Source organism: Zonotrichia leucophrys, chromosome 6 (genome assembly GCF_028769735.1).
Source record: "Zonotrichia leucophrys gambelii isolate GWCS_2022_RI chromosome 6, RI_Zleu_2.0, whole genome shotgun sequence".
In the NCBI taxonomy this organism is placed as follows: Eukaryota; Metazoa; Chordata; class Aves; order Passeriformes; family Passerellidae; genus Zonotrichia; species Zonotrichia leucophrys.
In genome coordinates, this window is record NC_088176.1 from 4968960 (window position 1) to 4983798 (window position 14839).

The window sequence follows — 14839 nt, forward strand, 5'->3', positions numbered from 1 at the left end:
TCCACACCTGGAGACCCATGTGAAAGGTGGAGCATCCTATTCTTGGAAACAGGCCCCTAAATTATGCCAGAATCTCATTTGGGAGTCTAAATCCTGGAGTGGATCTGATCAAGGTGATATAATCCCTCTGAGTGATCTAGAATTTAAAGCCTTCTATTCTTGGAATACCTAAACCCCATCAATTTTCCTCTTTTTGTTTTCTCTCCAATATGGGATTTTATTTTAATAAAATCCATTGTAAGGTGCAAAGTGGAACAGTTTAATTAAAATTAGGACAATGGGAAGAGTTTCCAAATAACCAGAAACTTGCATGGCTCAAACTACATGAAACACATATTAATTATCACTGCAAAATAAGTTCAAACAATGAAAGGAAAATATTGATGGATAAAATTGAGAAGGTTGGGACAGAGATTAAAATGAATTATTTGTGTCAGCATGTCACCAGTAGTGTTTCAGGTGACTATAAATCTAAAAAACTTCCTTGTGTTTCATGAAGGTAGCATTATATTCAAAAGTACTTCTTGATATTGCAGGTGGCACTGGAGACTGGAATTCAATCTTCAGTGTCTCCATTTGAAATTTTCACTGCTGTCAAAAAATGAAGAGACAAGGAAGCAAATTCTTTGCAGTTGTTTGTTATTTGGGCAGGGAATTTGCCTTTGACATGTGTGTACAGTGCAAAGCTCCCTTGGGGTGTGACTGTCCTGTTAATGCTACCATTAATAATAATGTAAATAAGCTGTCAGCTCAATTCTTAAGTAATTCTGCCCTAAATAATAGCTTTGATCTCTTCACATGTCAAAGGCAATACATTGATAAGACATCTAAATTGTCTCATTTAGCTTATGCCATCTGATCTTTCAGCAGGTGAAATGTTGGAGATATCTGGATCCCACCTCCTTTCCACAAAATCAGACACTGGGGTAAAGCACAGGGAAGAGAGGAACCTCTGGGATTAAACTGAGATGGTGACATGGTTGACCTTAGGAAATAGGGGTGAAATTGCCCAATTGTTAGATTTATTCTGGTAAATAATATGGGTTTAAATCCTTTGGCTGCTATTTTAATACTCAGCCATAAGGCTGCTTAGGTTGCTACTTTCTTTAGGGTCTGATTTACTTTCTTGTCCCTTGTCCTCATGACCAAGCCAGGAGTGGTATTGGTTATTCTAGTACCTTTTACCACTAACAAAATCTCCACTCTGATCTAAACACTGCTTTTTCTCAGACAAAAATTCTCAAAAAGCTTGGTTTTCGTCCTGAAAATTTGAAAATTTCAAAACAGCTTTAAAGCCTGTTAAAAACCATCATCTAAGTTACTATAACACTTTTAAACTCCACCTAGTGCACAAAGAGCCTAAACTGGATAGAAGATCTGGCCCAATTATTTGGTTAATTCTAGTATAATTTATATATTTACAGCTCTTCCATTTGAGACTGTGTTTTCCAGAGCAGCCCTGCACATTCCTGCTGATGGTTGTGAGCAGAGTTTGCCGATGTCCAAATCTCCCTGTTCCCCCAGCCCAGGAGCACAGCAGGACCCATGGCTTGGAACCAGAGCTCTACCATGGGCTGTCTTTAGACCTTCACAGTGGTCCTGAAGGGCTTCTGGCAGGATCTCCAGGAGATGGATGCACATGCTGAGGTTTGCAAAGGGATGACAGATACCTCATGGGCAGCTGGTGCTTGCAGCTCTGTATTTTTTCCTTTGGAAGTCCCAGAAAAATTGATTTCTGCTGACTGACAAGGAGAAGCAGGGCCTCCACATCTCTGGTGTCTTTCCAGTCAAGTTCCCAACTCCTCTGGGGCTTTTTAGTGCTGTAGCCTTGGAGACAACTAGAAAAAAATCAATTACTGAGCCAATGCCAAGTGGGAAAATGAGACAGAGAGCCTTCCAAGAGCACAAAAAACTGAGATGAGGCTGAAAAAAACAAACAAGAAGAATGGTAGTCCTACCTCATTCTGAAGTGGAGCTCACATAAAATAAATGCTGCTGGATTTGCTGTCCAAGTGGAACATGGGAGAGAGTGAGCAAGGGAGATTGTGAAAGAAAAATCATTTGTACATTAAATATCTGGAGGGAGCACTTTCAGTCATGCTGGAAACTCCAATTTTTCCAAAGCATCCTGCAGCAGACTGCACTAATGCCTAGGAAAGAGTAAAGGTGTCTTGGATCAGGCAGCACCCAATATGTTTATGCAGCCCTGATGGGAAGAGACATGTTTATTCAAGCTGCTTGCCAAAATTATATGTGCTGGAGGCTGCTAAGGAAGGGAAAGAATTTAGTATTTGTAACAGTGCAATGCTATATATGTAGAAGAAAACTCACCTAAGTAAAATGGATTCTAAGTAATTTCAAGCCAGGCTTTCACAAACTGGAGGAGGAACAGGGTGGGGGACAGGAAAATGCTTTGAGTTGGATTCTTACCTCACAGGGGCTCCACAGTGAGTCAGTGTGAGCAGGAACTGGGCACCAGAGTGGGTTGTCCTCCACAGAGGTGGCACCACGGTCCCACCCTCCCTCCCTTCCCAACACCACCAGGATCTCCATCCTTAAATGCCTGCTGGGCAATATGGGCCAGCAAGGCAGCCTAGCTCAACTCCAAGTATTTTTTGGGAGGGGTGAATTAATTCTCTGAATCAAGCCAGCAACTTTGTAGGTATTATGGAAAATAATGTCTACATGATTCCATTCCTCTAATGGAATAATATCTATACAATGCCATTACTCTGAGATTACAGCATCTCATCACTAAGATGAAAAAATAAATAACCAAAAACTCCATGACCTTGAATGTTTGAAAAATTGCAGAGCAATTCTTTTAGACCCTGCAGTAATTCTGAAAAGCACATTTTCTAGCCAAAGCTTCCTTGCCCTAAATTTTGGAGCTGTATCTCTTCACTAGATTGAGCTGGATCTCACTATTGAAATGTAACTCATGTGCAAGAGCCTCGTATAATCTGCCTCAAGGAATTATTACTGCACTTAAAGCAAATTGTTTTGCAAGCACTGGGTTTCTGTTTTGTAATAAATCTAAACTTTCTTTGTCTTGCTTTATTTTGCTTCAGTGAACAACATCCCCTCATTGTCTTTTCTTCCCGAGATGTTTGAATAATTATTGTTTTCAAAGCAGGAGGTTTTGTTTGATTGAGTATAAATGTTGTATAAATCTGCATACCTCAAAACAAACACAAAGAAAGACAGGGAGATGAGACAGCAAAGAGAAAATGAGGAGAGCAGATTAAAGGGGAAAAAGAGAGAAAATAGAATCTTTCTGTTTGAGTCACTGCAGCTCTTCCACTTGCATTTGTGGTATTTTCAAGGAGTTTGAGATCCTGGTTCTCCAGAAGAACTTGGGAAGACCCAGTTATACAGCAGATGATTTTGTGGACACACATCCTGCATCCCTCTGTCTCCCTCACTTGGCTACACCCAGAGGCAAGCACAGAAGCAGGGTCCTGCAGAATCAGCTGAATCTGTCTTGTTTTTTAATTAAATGTGGGAATTCCCTTAGATATTGTTTTAACATTAAAAAAAAAATCCAATTTTTAACAGGAGCATTTCTGCCACTTTCTTACCAATCCAAACAACAAAGAGGGAGTGGGGTGAAGAAATGTACCTCTATCCCAGCCAACACAAGGACAGCGTTTGGCCATTTTGTTTTGTCCCTTTCCTAGAAATTCTCTCACAGGGTGATCCTAAACTCTGCCCAGGGACTGGATCCTCACCAGCCCCATCCACCTGCATGGGAAAGCAGCAAGCAGGAAGGAAAAGAGCTTTGGTTGATCTTCCTTGGGAAGTGCCATGGAAATGGCCATTCAGCAGGGATCAGCAGGGTGAAGGAGAAAGGATTTTGATGCAGGTTTTGTCCAGATGTGCAGCTGCAGTGTGAGGAATACCTTCCTTCACACAGCACAGTTTGCACTTTTGTCGTGTGGAAGCTGAATTCTTTGGGGTTTTTCCTAGGCAAACAATTGCTGTGCTATTCTTGAACCAGCACTTCCTCCCTCTGGAAAAGCCCAGGCACCTCAGCTTCCATTCTTGTGATCCAACTCTTGGCTCCCCTGCTCAAGCAATGCATTTGTCTGATACTGTAGCTCAGGAAAAATATAGAATACAAAGAAATTTCAAAATACTTAATGGAGTGGATCTTGAAGTTTTATAGGCAGAGATCTTGGGTGCCCTTTGCCCTGTAACTTCACTGAAATACTGTGTAACTGAAGAAATTTTAAAACAAACCTATCAAAGGATTTAATTTTCCATGATTTAAGCATAGTTTTAAAGAACATTTCGCACTTACTGGCTTTGTGCTTTGAGTAAATGCATTAGCTGTTGCCAATATTTTTTAATCTGTATCTGCATTAACTTGTATTTACCATCTGTTCCTTAAATGGAAACCCTGTAATAGGTTATGTTTAACATGAGATTAATGAAGAGAAATGGGCCTGCAGTCACATTTTGTAGTAAACTGTTGTCTCAGCTCTACCTTTGGTGTCATTTACAGCAGGTGGGCAATGGCAAGGGATTTTGTGATGGTGCGTCAGCAAAGTGGGCCATGGCCAGGTCACCCTCTGAGCTGTCAGGATTATCTGCTGGGAAAAATTGGTGCTGTTTCCAATGGGAGGAAAATTCAGTGGAATAGGGCATATTGGAATCAGGAATATTTGTCCTGCAAGGGACAATTCTATCGGTAAGTCAGTATTTTCAGGCGAGGTGTTTGTTAAGATTTCTCCATTTGAAATAGCTGTCTTGGGGAGGTTTTTACAAAGTCAGTGTGTCATCTGGCAATCCAAGACATTTGTATCAAATAGGACATCCCAAATTCACCACCTCTGAATCTGTGGCTGCTTCCAAGGAGTTCTGTCTTGTGAGCACAGTCCCAAGTGCACAGATGAGAGTCCTTTGAGGACTAAAATGTCACATTCAAAAGGAAAATCCTGGTTTTTACATTGTTTGGAAACGTCTTCCGTGCCTCCTAGAGAACATACAAACAAAAAGAAAGTAAAAACATACAAAAGAATATTCCAAGAAAATGTGGTGATGAAAAGAAAACGACAGAGAACTTCCTCTGTTTGGATCAGTAAATACAAAGCAAATCTCTACAAACAAACTCCTTTCAGCGAGGATATCAGTGAAGTTCACAGCACAGGTCATGAGATCCTGGGCTGCTCCTTCCATTTCGGGGGGAATTACTGGAAGCAGTTCCTGCCAGCCCTGGTGGAGGCTGTGTGTGTTGTGTGGCCAGCTCTCCAGCTGCCTGTGGGACTGACACACACCACCCCTGAGCCTGCTGCCTGCAGCTCCTCCAGGAGAAAACCAGCTCAGCCTGGAAGCTGCAGCTCTTCAGAGAGAAATAAGAAATATCTGCTGTTTTTTCAGGCAACAAGGACGCTGCCCTGTGCAGGTAACCCCTCAGAGCCTGGCACAGAGCATCAGCTGGGGCTGGTGGTCGCTGTGCAGCCAGCTGAGGGCCATGCCCTGTGTCCAGCGTGTCCAGCAGCCTCAGCAGGAGGCTCAGCACAGCTGCAGAGGTTCAGTCCATCTGGGAGCTCTTGCTTTATGCCCACGGTATTTTCCCCTGTGTTTAATATCCTCCAGTTCACTGATTTAATCGTGGATTTCTGGCCAAGATTACATAATTATTAAACTCTCTGTTCTTGAACTCCGTGCAGCAAAAAACCAGTTTTCTCTCAACCTTTTATCAGTGATTTTTCTATGATTTTTCAAGTTCCCTTTCCTCATGTTGCAGAGGAAACTCTCTTCCCCTTTTTCAGTACTCCCTAACTCTGGGGCAATGTTTTTAGGAAGCAGGAAGTACCAAGCAAGATTTTCCATCTCTTTGTGGTCACCCTGAGAGCACATCCCTCTAAATCTTGTGAGTTCAGAGTGACTTTATTATCCAGAGGGACTTTGGTAGCTTCTTGACTGCAGCACTTCTTGACTGGTGCTCAAATTTCAGCATCAACTGTGGTTCATATTTTGCATCCATTTCAATGGTGGCTGGTCCCTTTTTATTGTCACCTTTTCATTTGTCCTAAAGTCTGAGCTGCTCATAGTGCTGAGCTGCTTCTTTCCTTCTGTTTTTCCCATCCTTTTTTACACACAGACATTTTATTCATGTAGTCCCTTCTGTTTGCTCTTTGTTTTCCTTGCTTAAAATCCAAATGCTGATTAGTTGAGAGAAAGTGTCTATGCCTACAGTGCAGGCTGAATGATCACAGGCCTTAAAATGCAGAGATTTTTCCCCCAGAAATATCTGCAGAGAAATATATTCTGTGTTTACTGGTTCAGCTGAAAAATGCAAAATAGATGCTGAAACCCAAATTTAACAAAAAGGACACAAGCAGCCTCTCTCAGTGCCTTCTGTGGAAGCTTGTGAGAATTTTCAACACAAAGGTGTCTGAGCAATTATTTGATTTCTTTGAGTGTTTAGTTGGAAGTGCTCTGTTTCTTCCAGCCATTTTTTGAGTCACAGAGCTGTGACCACACCAATGCCCTATTTCTTCATCAAGGTTGGTGTTTCACTGTGGCTCTCTAAAACAGAAAACTGAAAATCAGGGAGCACACAGAAAATGTCAAAAGAGGGAATTAACCTGCTAAAAATGGCCAGAACTGCTTCTTTTAATTTCTCTCTCTCTCTCATTTTTTTTTTAAGTAATTTATGGAAGATCCAAACCCCAACCCTATTAACAGGATGATACAAAGGGCTTTTTGAACCTGGAACTTTTTAAAATATTCATATTATATTATATAAAATGAAATGCTTGAGTGTTTACTTTCTTACCTTTTTGAGCTTTGTCTGCTTATTTTTAATTTTTTTTTTTTAAATCACAGTTGTCAGTGTGCTCCTTCCCTTCAGATTCCAGGGGGGAGTACCACAGGCATTGTGAGCTCTTGTTCCTGAACGAAAGAAATGAAAATAATAAACTTTGCAAAAAGTGAAAATAATAAACTTCATTAAAAGTTTAGAAACTCTGTTTAATGGTTAGCTTCAATTCCTGGGCCTGCTAGCCAAGAACATGGAGGTGTTTTTAGTTCAGTGGAAACATCTAATTTTAACAGATGAAATAAATGGAACTAGGCATGTAATAAGGGCACTATTCTGTACAAATGCAGCAGAGATGGTCCAACAGAGATTACCTCATGAGCATCAGCTTGGCTGCTCTAGTTACAGACTGAAAACAAACAGCTCCCAACATTCTGCATGAGTAACAGGCCCTCAGGAAATGCCCAAACCCAACATTTCAAGCATCAATCTCCAGTGCAGAAAATTTAATCTCTTATTGACTAGCACTGATGCTGCTCAGGATTCCTTGTGTGAGTATCCAGGACTCAGCCAGCCTCGTTTTTCACTGCCTGAAAGCCAGTGAGGAGAGCACTTCCAGATGTCAAATGAACCCTCCACATTTCACAGATTCAGGGATTTCTTTTTGAGACCATTTATAGAAGTTTGGAACAAGCACAGGGTATCATGTTATTAAAATTTAGGGAGAAGTGCTTTACTTTTACAAAAAAACTGAAGACATTACTTAGCTTTTTTTTGCCATCACTATTAACATCTGAGCTCCAAAAAGGAAGAGCTCTAGGTATCTATAACTAAATACATCCTCACCATTATATTAATGATTTTGCACCAAAGGATGTGTCCCAAATTTGGCTGTAGCAAGGCATCCAAACACTCAGCTGGGTCTGATGTTACTGAGAAAGTCACAGAATTTATGACTTTTTAGGCTGCCATGTTCAGTGGACAACTTGTGATTGCTTTAAGGATTAAGTGCCAAACAGCAATAAGAATTAAAGAATGAGTTCTCAGAATCTCTGCAGGAAAGGGATGTTTCTGGGGAGTTTTGGGGGAACTGGCTGAGGTCACACATCCAGCCTGGAGCAGCAGCCAGGATGTTTTGTTGGGCTGCTCCATCCAGCATTTCTGCCTCATGGAGAATGGAGGAGGACACACAAATGGTAAAAGGCAGGGAGGAGTGCTAGGAATACCCACACATTAAATAGAAGTATCTCCATTTAAGCTGAAGTTGAATTACTTCCTTTACTCTGAAGTTGGATTTAGTTTGATGAGAATTTGGAAAGAATGACCAGTATATTTAACAATTAACATGGCCTGCATTTTGCATTAACAGGCTGTCAATAAGCCAAGCCAGCTTGGTAGCTTAGAACTTGCCTAGTTCTGATGAACATTTCTCTTTTTTACAAACATTAACTCACTCCTGGCATGCTCTGCTCTTGCTGCCATGGCACAGCTTAGATGAAAATGGAAGAGATTTGGCATATCAGGATCTACAGAAGATCAGAGGTGTGCAGGCAGCAGAAAAGTGCTTGCCAAAGGCTACAAAACAGGGAAAATATAGAAAAAAAGCGCCTCATCTGGTTAGTTCCCCAGAACCAGGGTCCTACTGGGGACAAAGGGACAACAGGCAAGTGACCAGGAGTGCAATGGTCACTCTGTGAGATGGTTCCATGCCATGATCAAGGCTATTCCAAGCAGTTTCTGTCTCATGGAGCTGGTGACTGCACAATAAAGCCATCTACAGTCCTGATCTATAAATTATCCTCATTATGTGCTGAAAGCAGCTGTGCTTTTTATGCACATCTCAGTTCTGCTCAACAGGAGCAAAGGTTACTGTGGGTGCTCACAATGAGATCAGTAAATCAGAGGGATCAGTAAATCATAGCCTCACATGCAGCAGGTTGAGGATGCTGAAGCAGGGTTTTATTCCCTTCTTCTTCTCTTTTTTACCCATGAAAACCTCAATAAAATATCCTTCTGTCATCCCCATCTGGGTCCAAGTCCAATTTCACAGCTTCAGCAGTTGCACAGCCTTCATGGAAGAGGCAGGAGTCTCTCCTGAAACTTTAGATAATTTGTGACCTTTTGGAAGCTCTGAAGCAAACCAGAACACAAGGATGGAAATCTACCATTCCAGTTATTAATAACTCTGGAAAAAAATTAAATCGTGCTGAACTAAAATGACAACACCTGTTCTTACCTTCCAGGTGCTTGGAACAACGTTGCTGCTGAGCTTCAGGGATGAAGGGGAGAAACTTTCTGCCTGATGCAGTTAGATACAGAGTCTCCAGGGATTACAAAAGCTGCACAAAAACCTGAAAGCGAGAGGAAATAAATAATTTTTAAGGAAATAAAATCTGACAAGCCACCTTTATCCTTTTCCACTCAAACAAGAGAGCAGGCATGCAAGCCCAGTTGGTTTTTTTACACAGAATATTATAGGTGGAAGTGATTTTTCAGCCAAGTAATAATCTAGTTTGGGAGACAGAAATCAACTTTATGTATAGGGTTCAGCCTGTGGACATTTTTTTATAGATTTTGATGTGTAGAAGGGCAGCTGGTACTGGGAAGGGCACTGCAGCACCCAAAGGAATCCATCAGACCTTGCCAAAAGTTGCAAAGTCAAGCCAATCAGGCTGATTATAAAGAAAGGAATTTTATCACCTATTTTTATTCTGTTCACCTGTGGCAGCAGACATGAAAACAGTCTCTGACCTGTAAAGTTTGTACCCAGTGTGAGTGAAATCCTTCAGCTGAGACACAAGAGTCCTTTTTGAAAAGGAAAGGTTACAGTCTCATCAACCTGGCGGGAATTTGGCATCCTACTCCCCTGAACAATATGAAAAATCTCAGCCTGAGACCCACTCAGATATAAATCTAACAGCACCCAAATATTTCCCTTGATGGAAATGGAGATCCCAGCATGGACAGCAGCAGATGAAGCAGAAGGACCATCACCATAACCAGTCAAGGACATGGGCACAAAAGTTAATTAATACAGTGCTCTAACCAAGAGAAGCTTTACACCACAAAGGGTGTGCAAGGAAAGGCTGTGAGCTTCCCTTCTGCAGAGGGAAAGCAGCTCTGGAATTAAATAGATAGGCTCAGGCTCCTTGCCACAGTAAATCTCTCCTAAATCCTTTCACCCCACTCCAGGGGTGGGAGTGGGAGGTGCAGGACAGGGGAGGGTGAGCCAAGACTTGCACTGCTCCTGAGGGAACTGGGGTTGCTACAGCTGCTAAAACGAGGAGCAGGATTTATGCTGCATGTTTGGAATAGCACTCGTGTTAAGCAATATATACTTCTTAAATTATATGTTTTTTTCTACTCTAGTGCATATGGCATGGCTATACCATTTCTGGAATAAGGAAAAAGCCAAAACACACTTTAGCTGTTTTAGATAAATTCACACAAAATTTCTGCACCGTGTCCCACTGAATTTACAGTGTTAGTTGTGTCTGAGGTTTCTGGCTGATCTCTTGTTTACCCTTGTGATAACAATGCCAGGCACTTCCTAAAGCTGCACGGCATCCAGTAAGGAGTTGATGGGAATTTACTGATTTACACCAGCTGTGACTTCATGCAGACATTTAGTGGAAATATTATGTGTTTCTTGTAGTGGAAAAAATAATCTCAGTGCTGAAGATGTTTTATTATTCAGTACCTGTCTGTATATAGAAAAAGCATGATGCCGTGTTGCTCTTTACACTTTGAAGAAACTACAGGCGACTTAAGGGGCAAAAAGTTCCTCAGTCCCTCCAAGAAAAGCCATGGGAGTCAGCTAGTATGTTCTCCCTAGAAATGTTTTTAAAATAATGCATTAAGTGATACAGAATCCATAGGTGAATTTAAGTTATGAAGTTATAGCTGTCTTTATGTAATTCAGGTTATTTATACCAAGTTTAATATAGCCACGGTTTCAATCACTGTTATTTTAACATATTTATTTAAAAATTAAAGAATGTCTTAGGTTGCCTGCCAGCTGTATCACAGCCACATCAGTTATCGTGCAAGAGATCAGTCACTCAAATTCAGTGCATGACAAAGTGTAGGAAAAAGAAATATTCCCACAAATGCAAACATTATGAGGAAAGCGCTTTATAGGTTGTGAGCCATAGTGTCAGCTGGCTGTTTTAACTGAGACACTCACTGCTCTCCCCAAGTTTATAAATAGCATCATGAAGGGTGTGTTCCATGTTCTAAACTACCTCGAGAACACAATTTAAATATGCCACAATTCACATGTTTATTTATATATCCTGAGAGAATATAATGGTAACATCCAGATTTGGAAGCCTGTAAGATCCCATATTGTCTCAATGGGAACAATTATGGTGAAAGCAAAGCAAGAGCAAAAAAACTGACTCCCCAAGTCGTGGGTGACAGCAGAAGTCCCAGAGCTCCACCACCAGAGCAGGAGATGCCACCTGGCTCACCCAACTCCTTCAGGAAGGGGGTAAAACCTTGGTTTCTGTGACAGGTCAGCTTGGTTTTCGTGCCATGCTGCTGCCTTTCAGGCTGATCAGGGAGACAGGAATAAATAGTGAGGGAGGATAAGGAGACACAATCCTATTAGTCAGGCGGGAGGTGATGTCAAAGGCAAGTTTCAATTACAGCAGGATTATTAACAGTGATGGTGTCAGCCCGAGACAAACACAGCTCAGTACCAGACATGCAAATGCTCTCAGTCTGCCTCTAGACAAGCTAAGTTCAGCTGAGGAGTCACTGTGAGCAGTGTTGGGCACACCATGCCCAGAGGAACCGGTCAGAGCCCTCAGTGGGCTGGGGCACTCATAGTGCAGATCGTGGCAAAGCCAACAGGATTTCCCTGGCTCAGCAGCCCTGAGGGCATCATAAGGGGTGAGCCAGGAGCTGACCAGCCCTTTGGAGCCTGGGAACGGTCACTGCTGAAATCAGGGCAGGAGTCACAAGGCTGTGGTCTGTCTAAAATAGCAAAAATCACAGGATGGTTTGGGGTGGGAAGTACCTTAAATCCCACCCAGTGCCACCCCTGCCATGGCAGGGACACCTTCCACTGTCCCAGGTGGCTCCAAACCCCAATGTCCAACCTGGCCTTGGACATTCCAAGGATCCAGGAGCAGCCACAGCTGCTCTGGGCACCCTGTGCCAGGGCCTACCACACTCACAGGGAGGAATTTCAGTCACCAAACCAAAGTTTGGACTAAAGGAATACAGAAAGCTGAGAACACCGCCAACTATACACTGATATAAGCCATGGGTATATATTTCTCTCATTGCTCCTTGAAGATTATTTATTCTTCACTGGACAAAATGTAATCAACTGACTAAATCATCATCAAGCAAACGCCTAAATACTCTGAGAAGACTTCATAATTCTCCTTTTTGGCTGATCTCTAAGAATTGCATTTCTGCTGCACAGGACTTGAACATAGAAGTCTGTAATTCTTGGTGTTTTCCATAAATAATTATCACAGAAAAAAACAACCAAACAAACAAACAAAAAAAAATCAAAACAAAACAAAAAAAACCAAACAAAAACCAACAACAAAAACAACCAAAAAACCCCAACCAAACAACAACAACAACAAAAAGCCCCAGTAAAACAACCAAAACCCCCCCCCAAAACCTCCAAAACCAAAAAAACCCCCCTTAACCAGAGCATTAGGGGCTTTGGGCTCTATGAGAAACACTGTATTTGAAAGACACAAATTTATGCAGAGTAATAAGGTCCCATTTATGTATTCTACAGATATTGTTGTACAAAGTTATATATAAAACCAGTCGAAGGCCTAATGAACTTACATAAGCAGCTTTGGTAAATTAATATTGAAAAGGACACTTGTGAGATGGAGACAACATAAAAATAATTAAAAAAAAAAGGTTGAGATCATTCAACTGAGAAATTTCATTAAGATCCTGTCTAAAATGTAAGAACTTTATGAGTCAGGAAGACAGAAAAAAAATCTGCACCAAACTAGCAATGCTCAGTTGAACAACAATCTAAAATCAGTGTAATTATTGCAGTAATAAAAAATAAAAGCCACACTTCTGGCAGTTTTATTTCTATCCTTTGTGGATCCTGTGTAGAGGGATGTTATTCTGCCATTTTCATTTCCATCTCTCCCAACAACACTGGGCATTCAGCTGCCTGTCCGAAGATTGCAGGAAAATCTAGAGAATTCTCTTGTTAAGTAATATCTTTAATTCAGTCAGTGTTATGGATTGGACAGCTAGGATTGATACCTGATTCTGTCTTGTCAATAAAGGATGCAGCTTTTGTTTCTGAAGGGATAGTCTTTTTAATAACAAAAAATCTAATAACACAGAGGTGTTCTAGATGATGTCATCTATTTGTAGGGAGTTTTAGTCTTTGTACTTTTGCGCAATAGTAATAAAAAAGATACCAAAAATCTGTTCCTAGGTTCCATTTTCTCTTGAAAAAAACAACCTAAGACAAAGTGAATCCTTTCTTTCTTACACAATTCCTCATGAATGTCATCTCCTCTGAGCAGACAAAGAGGATTCTTTCCAGTTCTTTCTAAACAGAGTTCTCTTTGTTTCAGGGATGTCTCCATTTTACTATTTATATCTATTTTAGAGCTCTAAACAAATATCAGCACGCCACATAAATTAAGAAGATTAAATAGGGGCAGCACTAAAAAAAGCAAGCCAGGCTTAACCCCAGTGTAAAGGATGAATTAAGCACAATGACATCAAACAGGAGCAGGAAACTTGGAGAGGCAGTAGGTGATTACTGCCTCTTAATTTATGGGGAGGATTAGAGTGTAAAGGCTTGAGGAGACACACAGAATGGCAAAGGTGCTTTTCTCTGCAGGCTGGTTATGCAATGTAGGACAAGGGCATCCTCTGCCTGCCCATCCCACTGCAAACACTCAGCCCAGGCCATGGGAAGCCTAAAAACTTCTGGTTCTCTAAAACCCTTTTTCTCCATGACACATTAATGAGAAATTCAGCCCTCCCAATAAATCACATCAAGCCGTCCCTTTTGTTCAAGAGGCTCTGTTCCCTTCTTGCTCTCTTTAATATTAACTCCATCTCCATGGGGCATTACCCCATGGAACATCAAGGACCACAGACTGTGCTCCACCACCCCAGAGCCCACAAAAGGCACTAAAGCTGGGCCTGGCTGATGCTGGCCTGGCTAAAGTTGGGCCTGGCTGATACCGGGCCTGGCTAAAGCTGGGCCTGGCTGATACTGGGCTTGGCTAAAACTGGGCCTGGTAATGCTGGGCCTGGCTAATACTGGGCCTGGCTGATGCTGGCCTGGCTAATCCTGGGCTGTGGTGCAGTTCACAGGAGTCCCAGGAAGAGGGAAGAGAATCTTGGCCCCATGTTTCAGAAGGCTGATTTATTATTTTATGATATATATATAATATTAAAACTATACTAAATGAATAGAAGAAAGGATTTCATCAGAAGGCTAGCAAGGAATGGAATGACAACAAAATCTTGCAACCCTCAGAGAGTCCAAGCCAGCTGACTGTGATTGGCCATTAATTAGAAACAACCAACATGGACCAATCAAAGATGCACCTGTTTCATTCCACAGCAGCAGATAATTATTGTTTTTCTTTTCCTCTGAGGCTTCTCAGCTTCTCAGGAGAAAAAATCCTGGCAAAGGGATTTTTCAGAAAATATCATGGCTGCAGATGGGCCTGGCTGATGCTGGGCCTGGCTGATTTTCCTCTGGGTGTTGGAGCTCTGACCAGGGATGGATGGGATCCTGCCTGACCTAGCAGCTCCCCTTTTGCTCTGGCCTCTGTGAATTTAAACCCATTATGGGTTTAAATCCATAATGTGCAGCTAGATGGTTTTCTCTTTCCTCTCCCAAAAAAGATTACAGCATGAATGTGGGCAGAATGATTGCTGAAAGGCAGGGCATGTCTCTGATAGTTTGAGACACACCAGAGCACCAGGAATTTGAGATTATCATACAGAGATTTCTAGAGCCAATTGTTTCAAAAGTACCCACCACGAAGACACAGCTCTATCACGAAGACATCTGCACATCTTTTATTAAATCTATTTCTT

The 14839-nt window shown here is 41.7% G+C and overlaps 1 long non-coding RNA gene across 1 annotated transcript in view; it reads right to left on the reverse strand.

Annotated features, from left to right (window-relative positions):
- Positions 1-3732: 3732 nt before the first annotated feature.
- The window catches only part of LOC135449854 (uncharacterized), a 36124-nt gene continuing 25017 nt past the window's right edge, over positions 3733-14839 (reverse strand). The window contains exons 2-4 of the long non-coding RNA XR_010440862.1: positions 9006-9120; positions 6788-6903; positions 3733-4978 (exon numbers count right to left, since the gene is read on the reverse strand). This is a non-coding gene — a long non-coding RNA (uncharacterized LOC135449854). The remainder of the gene's footprint in view (positions 4979-6787; positions 6904-9005; positions 9121-14839) is intronic.